At 35.6% G+C, this 10,373-nt stretch overlaps 1 pseudogene; it reads left to right on the top strand.

Annotated features, from left to right (window-relative positions):
- Positions 1 to 2,834: 2,834 nt before the first annotated feature.
- On the top strand, positions 2,835 to 3,838 carry LOC108302905 (annotated as a pseudogene).
- Positions 3,839 to 10,373: the final 6,535 nt, after the last annotated feature.

Here is a 10,373-nt window from a genome sequence, read left to right as displayed (position 1 = left end):
GCTCTTTGTGGAGTACCAGAACTGTTTGAATAATTATGAGATTATCTGACAGATTATGAAGAGGATTAGAAGACAGAAACAGAAAAGAAAGTAGGCTACATGATCAGCATCTGTAAGTAAATTGACTGTCACGTCTCTTCTTTCTGGCTTAAATTTTTAGACACTGGAATAATGGAAAGTAAAACCAAAATCTTTATTTTGTTAATTTGAACAGAATCCATGCTGAGAAAAGTACTAACAATGAACTCTTTATAAACAAATGCAAGCATACACATACATAATTAGGTATGCAGAAACATTAAGCTGCCTTCAGGCATACTCCAAGATTTTAATATTCAGTCTAGTGAAGTATTCTGATTAGTTGAGAGTAACTGCATATGCCAGAGCTAGGGTTTTCATTTTTCAAATCAAAATTTGTTTTCTTAGATTTTGAATCACTTTGCATGGTTTTTGTCTATTAGAACCTACTATAAGATTTATTGGTACCATAGGGTCAATATCCAAACCATTGGTCATTGTTTTGTAAATGCGCAAAATTTGTTTCAAGGAATGCATTTACATATAAAAGATTGTTTATGGCATGACTTAGGGTATCTAGTTATAACTACTGGTAATTCTACTTATTTCAAAGATCATTCTTAAAATCTAAATTAATAAGGCAAATTATATTTACCTGACTTTAATATTACCTGTGAAGTCACAGCATGGTCTTTTCAGAAGCTCTGAGGAGGTGGGGAACTTTGGCAGAGAGGTTGACAATTCAGACAGATAGTAGCTTCTTGAAAGCATGACTCTTATCTTATTTATCTTTTTATTTTCCCACATTGCTTAGCATGGAGCCTCACACAAAGTAAATAGCCAATAAATGCTAAGTTGACAGTGTTAGATGTTTAAAGACCCATGCATTTTTCATCGAAATATGAGTTGTTGAAATGATGGGTAAATCTAGTATTAACAGGCACTTGGTTGTTAAAGAATAAAAGCCCATTTAGACTTTATGCAAAAATCATTGCCCACTTTATTGAAATCCTTTATGCCCTCCAATAGATTCCTTTTCATATACTGACATCATCACAGCAGCAGGGCTTTCATGATATCTCAAAATACTCATAGATTTGAAACTTCATCATGACAATTACAGCAAAGTATTCAGTGCTCTTCTTTGATCCCTCAAATGACAAGAGCAAAGCTGAACTTCTGGGCATCATTGCCAAGACACAAACAAGGAGAAAGCAGAATTTAAACTTGCAATCCTCTAAATAAAACATTCTCCCTGACAAAAGCAAGGGCCTCTACTGTTCACCTTTAGCAATAACTTCCTATTGCTCCATTTCAAAGTCTTCAGAGGCATTGAAATTGAGAATCTTTAGGTACTCTTCTAACATGGGGGTTTCTAGGAGCTAAATAGGTTAGAAGCTCCACAATACATTCCTGCACAATGGGAGAAAAAGTGATTTAATTTCTCCAGAGGACTACAATACGTACCCATAGCTAGATAAGAGAAATCCTGATGATTATTCACGAGACCTTTAGGCAAATCTTATGTTCTTAGACAACTCTCATAAGAGCACCAAATGTCACTTAAATCAGTGATTCCACAGGAAATAATCCCTATTTCTTTCCTGCCTAGGATTTTGGAGTGTAAAATCAAGAGGGAAAAAAAAGGAATCAACTTCTAGGCTGAGTTAGGAGAGTTAGAAAATAATGGTGTGATTATTTTTATTTATAAATTTATCTCCTTTATGAACATGACATTAAAAATTTTTGTGTATTTTTAACCACATAGAGATACACTTATTTTAATTAGTAAATGAACTGACAGATGCTGATATTCTCAGTCCTCAGCTTAAAGGTATTATTTGGAAGATCAGTGGGAGAAGCCTTAGCTCAATGGTGTCCTAGATGATTACTGACTCTCAGGCATGCCAGCTGTGCTAACCAACCTTTTCTTTTGCTGGGACAATTTATTCCCCTCATGCTACCACTTCCTGTAGTTCAAGGGAATGTATACTTTATTTGAAAGGATGAAAAGGAAGAAAAAGACATGCAGATAGATATAGTACTTTCAAATGAACACTTCTTTGGGACAATAATAAATAGATTACCTAGAAAATCTCAAGTTTATTAATATATTCACAAGTGAATCATAATAGGGAAGTAAATAATATAAGGAGAAATGTTACCATGTGAAAACTGTTTTAATATTGAGCTTGGAAGAAGAGACTGAAGTTGGAAAATACAATAAAATATGCACAAACACTAAGTAAAGAGCATAAGATAATAGCAACCCATTGGTAATACTGTCTCGTATTTATTGATAAATCAATTTAGAGTTTGATCCATTTAATATCTATGTAACATTGTCAGGACAGATAATATAAGGTCTTTCTTACCTATGATGGAATTTACAAGGCATAAAGTGGAGGGAAGTTATTCCTTCCAAATCAGAAATATTCCCTATGAGGTAATCTTACTACTTTTCACTTATCAATGATTGAGATCTTTTCTTCTTTCACTTACAAAATATAAGAGGACACACACACACACACAGCACTCTAGCTAGCACTCTGCAAGCACTGATAGTGATCCTGACTTGACCCTGCCAGATATGAAGAAGTTTATATTGCAGTAAAGGATAATGTCATGTTACAATGGTAAGAGCCACACTCATGGATTTTATAAATCAAGTACAGAGGACGACTCACAGAGCAGACCAGTAGATGTTACCTACAATTTATGGTGAGAAAGGATGGAAGCTGAGATGAAGTGGATTAAAAATGATCTCAAAAGGCGGCTACCAGTGTAAAGCCAGAGCTGTTTCTTGATATTCCACAATGGGTGAACCGCAGCAAGTGAGCACACTTTCACCACCTCCAATGCAATATATCAAAGAATATATGAATGAAAATATTCAAGAAGGCTTAGCTCCCAAGCCTCCCCCTCCAATAAAAGACAGTTATATGATGTTTGTCAATCAGTTCCAATGTGATGATCTTATCATCCACCCTTTGGAAAGTCAGAGCATCAAAAGGCTTCATCTTATGCAGTTTGATCACAAGAAAGAACTAAGAAAACTTAATATGTCTATCCTTATTAATTTCTTGGATCTTTTAGATATATTAATAAAGAGCCCTGGGAGTATAAAACGAGAAGAGAAACTAGAAGATCTTAAGCTTTTTGTACATGTGCATCATCTTATATATGAATACAGACCCCACCAAGTAAAAGAGACCTTCAGATGGAAGTCCAGAAACACCAACAGCTTTAAACAGCTGAGGGGTTTCAAAAGCACCTGGAACGAGTAATTGAAATGATTCAGAATTGCTTGGCTTCCTTGCCTGATGATTCACCTCATTCAGAAGCAGGAATGAGAGTAAAAACTGAACCAATGGATGCTGATGATAGCAACAATTGTACTGGACCGAATGACCAACAAAGAGAAAATTCAGATCGTAGGAGAGATCAGATTACAGAGAAAGATGCTGCCTTGTGTGTCCTAATTGATGAAATGAACGAAAGACCGTGAAAGATGTTTCTCTTTTTTTTTTCCTTTTGATAAATAGCATCATATATTATTTTCCTTTGGACAGTCTTAAGAGAGATGTCCCTAAAAATGTAAACAACTTTAATCTTTACTCCAATTTTTTCAATTATGTGATGTCATAGGCAGTAATTTTGCTGAATAACAGGCATAGGCAAATGAGTACCCCTGCACTAAGAATAATCACTTTAGAAAGCAAAGTGGTAGCTGCTGTTGTACGGGACATTCCTATGTTTTGGAGTTGCAGTAAAACTTTGATGATAACCTCAATAATAGCAAAGCTTTGATCCTTGAAAATGGTAAATGGGGATTTACCATTTGCTTTAAGAATGATAGATAAATAATGGAAATCAAGCTCTATAAATGTAAAACTATGAAATCTTTAGACTTACTCCATTAAAAATTTTGCTTAAGCTTCAAAAAAAAAAAAAAAAAAAAAAGAATAATCTCATTTACCCTATGGTTCTTGAAGATGACATTTTATTTATGTGAAGATTAGTATTTGACTTGATAAAATAGACATAAGGAAAAGTAGTAACTACTACATGTGATTTTAATATTTACCATACACAACATATAGCCCTGAGAGGCAGAAGAAGATGGTGGTTTAGTACAAAAGCTATGGAGCAACATTGTTAAGGAAATTTATTTCAGCCACTTCTAAGGCATGTGACTCTTGGCAAGTTACTTTACTACCCTTTATTTGCTTTATCATCTGTCAAAGTATCGGAGGATATATTTTTTAAATTACTTCATATAAGCACTAAGTAGTTTCTGGCTTATACAAAACACACAATAAATGTGAGTTTCTACTGTTATAACTACTATTAAAGAGGATCTTATTTAACATTTGGTAATACACAAACCTCTGAGTTTATCATCACACACAGATTTTCTCCTTGATATGATCAATGATTAATCTCCAATTATCTTCAATCGACTTACCAAGAAGAAACAGTAAGAGGTAAGCTTCTTATACACAGAGCTTTATGACTTAACATTTCATTTGCTGCTGTCAGGAATTGTTCACAATTATTTATAAATCTAAAGATTCATGTGATATTAAAAGTGTAGAGCTGTATGTTCCCGATGTAATTATTGATTTTATTTCCCCATTTATGTTGTCTACTCTCCAACATTCTTAAGATCTAACAAGATGGGGACAATTAGATTCTTATTGCTGTAAGTGACGTACATTGTTTGGTTTTTATCTTTTTTCTTAGACTTAGAGGTAATAAAACATGGGCACATCCTCTCTCTCTCTCTAGGGCTATGGAAATGAATGAAATAATTTGAAGTATGTAGTCCATTTCTTTTTAGCATCAATGTTAATTTTTCAAGAGTGCTGTACTTATCTATGTCAGTATTTCAGCTCCCTTTCCACAGTTCCCACTGGGAACCATGCCAAATCTGACCAGACTCCAAGCTACCTCCCTGTGAGAATTTTATCTCTGCATGTACCATCTTCTCTAGTATAATTTTTGAATATCTAGGCTCAAAGTGGGGAAGGCCCTGAGAGATTTAAATTTTGATAATTATGAACAATAGTGTCAATTTCTTGGGGCTGCCATAACAAAGTACCATGAACTGGATAGCTTAAGACAACAGGAATTTATTCGCTTATAGTTCTGAGAACTAGAAGTTTTGGGGGTGGTGTCAGCCTGGCCATGCTCCCTCTGAAATTCTGGACAAAATCCTTCCTTACTTCTTCCTCACTTCTGGGGGTACCCATAGATTCTGGGATTCCTTGGGTTGCAGCTGCGTCACTTCAACCTCTGCCAGTTATTAGGTGGTGTTCCCCTATGTGTCTGTGTTATCACATGCCACTTCCTCTTCTTATGGAGACTCTAGTCTTATTGTATTAGGGCCCACCCTAATGACCTCACCTTAACTTGATTGTACGTGCAAAGACCTTATTTCCAAATAAGGCCACATTCACAGGTGCTAGGGATTAGGACTTAAACATACCTTTAGGGAGGATAGAATTCAATTCATAACAAGGAATTTATAATTCAGTTCACAACAAGGAATTTATAAAGTATACTATTAGCAAATATATTAATAATATTTTTGTATTTTTTCCACCCAGACTGCTCAGAATAATGGTTTAAACATAGAATATTAAAAATGCACACACTGATTTGAACTTAATTTACTTTTATCCCCATGGAAATATAAGGTACACTGTAGTTCCGTGATAACACTAAAGAATAAAGTTAGAAGTTAGAAAAATATGTGTACCTTGTGATTACAATTATTTAGTGGAACAAAAGAGATTTTTCTGGAAATCATGGTTAATCTCTTGCTAAATTGTGTATAAATAGTTGGAGTCAGGAAAATTTTAGACTGCATTTCTCTGCATTTTTCTTTAGCTTCCCAATCACTTTTTCACCCTTAGAAGCTCTATTGATTTTCCTCACTGTATCAGTCTTTGGAAACAACGGTTTGCTGGTTACTTATAAAAGTCACCTATGTAGCCATCTGGGAAGCTGATAACATAAGTTTTGATCCCATATTGACCAACTATCTAGATGTCTGACTTTGGAGAACTGTCTTCATGAGGATTGTCCTGCTTTTTCCAACCTTCTCTTTCCCTCATTTGTTTAATGAAGGATTTAGAAATCTATAATATAAAATCTTTTTCCAACTCAAAATGAATTTTGTTTTTTATGGCACATCTGTGGCATCTCATAGAGTTGGGTATGTGGGTTTAACAAGCAAACATTAAGAACATATGTTTTACCACTAACTTCAGATATTCTTAAATATTAAATTATATAAATACAGGTATAATTATACAAGGAGTGAATGCCAGATCTTATTTTGTCTATCTACCAATATGTGCAAATGGAAAGGTTTAATTTTTAGGACTCAGTGATGATAATGATATTTATGACTCTGGGTAGCCTTGCTGAATGACTAAATAATTTAATTATATTCTGTAATTTAGGTATTCAGGCCTAGAATCCTAAAATTCTTATTCCTAGTCCAGGATTTCTTGATAAGGCATCACACTGAGGCTTAATCTATAGCTTTAGTTCTAGGCGTATATTTATTATGTCACAATTATTTTAAAAATATACTTGTGTTTACAGATGCTACTTCTCAATCGGCCAGAACAGTCATTCAACATGTACAACCAATCAGCAATTCTTCCACAACAACAGGAATTCATCACATTTATTATATGCAAAATCCATACATTACTAATAAGCTTTTCAAACTCAGGCTCCTGGATTTTGTAAATTTTACTTAATAAACCAATTAAGCTGTATTCATTATAATCCTTGGAGGGTTATCTACCAAGACAATGCTCTTGCAACTAAATTGTCTAATTGAAATATGTTCAATCTGTCTAAAATTGCCATTGAAGCATTTTCCTGTTGCAGACCAGCAAAATTTGGATGGAATTTGGATTCATCTAGCAACTTGGGAGACAGATGGTGTTAAAAAAGATACAGATGTAGCAGCTTCCACTGATTCTTAATATGCCCCGTTTTTGTTGTCTTAAGCATTTTCATCAGTAACTGAAACACTTGTTTTAAGTCAATGATTTGCGTATTAAGTTGGGAGAAAAAAACATAAGGCACTAGCTAAAATCTTGGGCTATTGCTGCTGCAGGGAGGCAATTTTCCAAAAAGAAAAGAAATCCTTAATTTTTGAAAGACATGACTCTATCATTATTCATTAATTTACTCACACATTTATTTATCCAACAAACAATTTTGAGCACCAGTCATGGTAGGTACCGTGATAACCCTTGGGGATGGTTATAAATATAACGAAACTATGATTTCTGCTCTTAGAAAACCTCTTAAGTAGAAAATGAACAATGAGCAGAAAAATGCCAAACAAGTTAAAACGTTGAAAGTGCCATAAAAGATAAAGTACCATCAAAATTCAGACATGGGAGGACTATTTGTGGCCAAATTTATGAGAAAAAAATACAGTTATGTTAGAACATCTAGGCTGCTTTCAACAAATGGAGATGAAAAGGTAGGCATACGTGGCAGTACTTGAAAAACTAAGAAGACTAGAGAAAACTCAAGACTAATGAAAGGAAAAGAAACTATATGACTGCTATAGATAGTTTCCAAGAGATAAAATTGGAAAGATCAGTAGTTTTGAACAATGATTAAAAGGTTTGCACTTTAGTAAGCTATAAGGAACAATTAAAATTTTTTTAGTAGAGATAGGTTATGTTTAATGAGGTTTACTTAGCAACGATGTATAGGATAGCTTAAAGGAACCGAAAGTCTAAGGTCGAGAGGTTCAGTTCCTAAAACTGTTTAGGACAGAACAGTGAGAACAGAAACCAAAATTAAAATTGAGTCGTTTTAAGTTTAAAGGAAAAACATCTAAGGCTTGATGATTGACTGGTTAAATAACACAAGGTTGAAATGAGAGTATGTGATGGAGGAGGGCTGTGAGACAGAAATGTCAACGACGACCCAGGACTAAACACAAAGGGGATGGGAAAAGGGCTGCTGCTCCATCCAAAATAAATCCAGGAGGCACTGGATTAACAGGGAATGTGGAAAGTACTATGGATTTTTCAAAAAGCACGGTCCAATCAAAATATAATGTGAACCCATCTTAATTTTAAATTTTCTAGAAGTCACCTGGATGTTTTAAATTAAAATTTACATAAAACTATAATTTAACATAAAAAAAGCAGGTGAAATTAATCTTAACAATATATTTTATATAAGCCAACATATGTAGAATATTGTTATTGTAACATGTAATTAATATAAAAATTATTAGCTATTGTATATTAGGTTTTATACTATGTTTTAAAATAATATGTATTTTACAATTATAATGCATCTCAATTCAGATTTGATACATTTCAATGGTCAATAGCCACATGTAGTCAGTGACCATTATCTTGGACAGAGCAATTTCAGAAACTCCATGTGAAAATACTCAAGAAGTTAAGTGGAAAGTTTTTGCCATCAGATGGAATAGTTCATGTATATGTTGGTGGTTGATAACATAGAAGTAGGTAAGAGTATGAAGAGAAATATAAGAAGGAAACAAAAACCATATTCTTAGTAAATATTCATATGTTCATGACAGCAAGGACAAAAGAAGTGAGTGGAGATGAAAAAATATTATTGGAGGTATAGGAGAGAAAAAACAACACAGGGAGGGGTCACAGAAACCAAAGGCAATAGGACACTTGGTAGGGCGTGGTAGCTCACGCCTGTAATCCCAGCACTTTGGGAGGCACAGGTGAGTGGATAACCTGAGGTCAGAAGTTCAAGACCAGCCTGACCAACATGGTGAAACCTCATCTCTACTAAAAATCTAAAAATTAGCCGGGTGTGGTGTCAAGTGCCTGTAATCTTGGCTGCTGGAAAGGCTGAGGCAGGAGAATACCTTGAACCCAGGAGGCAGGGTTGCAGTGAGCCGAGATCGCATCATTACATGCCAGCCTGGGTGACAAGAGCGAGACTCATCTAAAAAAAAAAAAGAAAGAAAGAAAGAAAGAAAGAAAGAAAGAAAGAAAGAAAGAAAGAAAGAAAGAAAGAAAGAAAGAAGAAAGAAAAAGGAAAACTTGAAAGCTGAAAAGTACAGAACATCAACTGTCAAATGGTACACTATGGGTTGGGCATGGTGGCTCACGCCTGTAATCCCAGCACTTTGGGAGACTGAGGCGGGTGGATCACCTGAGGTCAGGAGTTCAGGACCAGGCTGGCTAACATAGTGAAACCCCATTTCTGCTAAAAATACAAAAAATTAGCCAGGGGTGGTGGAGCGTGCCTTAATCCCAGCCACTTGGGAGGCTAAGGCAGGAGAATCACTTGAACCAGGAAGGCAGAGGTTGCAGTGAGCAGAGATTGCATCATTGCACTCCAGCTTGGGCAACAGGAGTGAAACTCTGTCTCAAAAAAATAACAACAAAAAAAAAAAACACTAGGAAGATTTTTAGAGAGTTGTTTGACTGTATATTATTGTGCTTGGCAAGAACAAGTCTAGCAGTAATATCCAATCATCTAACAGGAGTGTTTTGAAGAAATATAGACATGGCAAAACATATCATCTGACCTGACTTTCAAAATCTATTCTAGTAATTTACAGCAACAAATAAGAAAACCACAATTCACACAAAGTCTTAAGGGAGAGGTCTTGCAGGTAAGAGTTCTTCAACGTCTTTCCAAGTTGTTTAGTAGTGAAAATAAAGAGATGCTCTAACAGTGTGAGCATTTGATTATTTAAGATTGTCAGAGACCTGAACACGTCAATAGGCCAAAGGATCATGAGAAAGTACAGATCCAAGGAAAATGTTAAAATAACAGAAAGAGGATAGCTGGGTCCTGTGCCTCACACCTGTATTCTGAATAATTTGGGAGGCCAAGGTGAGTGGATCACATGAGCCAAGGTGTTCCAGACCAGCCTGGGCACCACGGCAAAAATCTATTTCTACAAAAAGTACAAAAATTAGCCAGGTGTGGTGGTGTGTGCCTGTGGTCCCAACTACTCAGGGGGCTGAGGTGGAAAGATCACTTGAGACCAGAGATGGAGGCAGCAGTGAGCTGTGATCATATCACTGTACTACAGCCTAGGCAACAGAGTGAGACCCTGTCTCAAAAATTGTAATAATAATAATAGAAGGAAGAAATAATTCCTTTTTTTTTTTTTTTTTTTGAGACAGAGTTTTGCTCTTGTCCCCCAGGCTGGAGTGCAATGGCGCGATCTTAGCTCACTGCAACCTCCGCTTCCCATGCTCAGGTGATTCTCCTGCCTCAGCCTCCCGAGTAACTCCACCATGCCCGGCATGGGGTGGGGGTGTGTGTGTGTCTGTGTGTGTGTGTGTGTGTGTGTT

This window comes from Cebus imitator, unplaced genomic scaffold, assembly GCF_001604975.1.
Source record: "Cebus imitator isolate Cc_AM_T3 unplaced genomic scaffold, Cebus_imitator-1.0 Scaffold43, whole genome shotgun sequence".
NCBI lineage: Eukaryota > Metazoa > Chordata > Mammalia > Primates > Cebidae > Cebus > Cebus imitator.
Note: the sequence above shows the minus strand (reverse complement) of the source record. Positions and strands in the feature narration are given on the sequence as shown.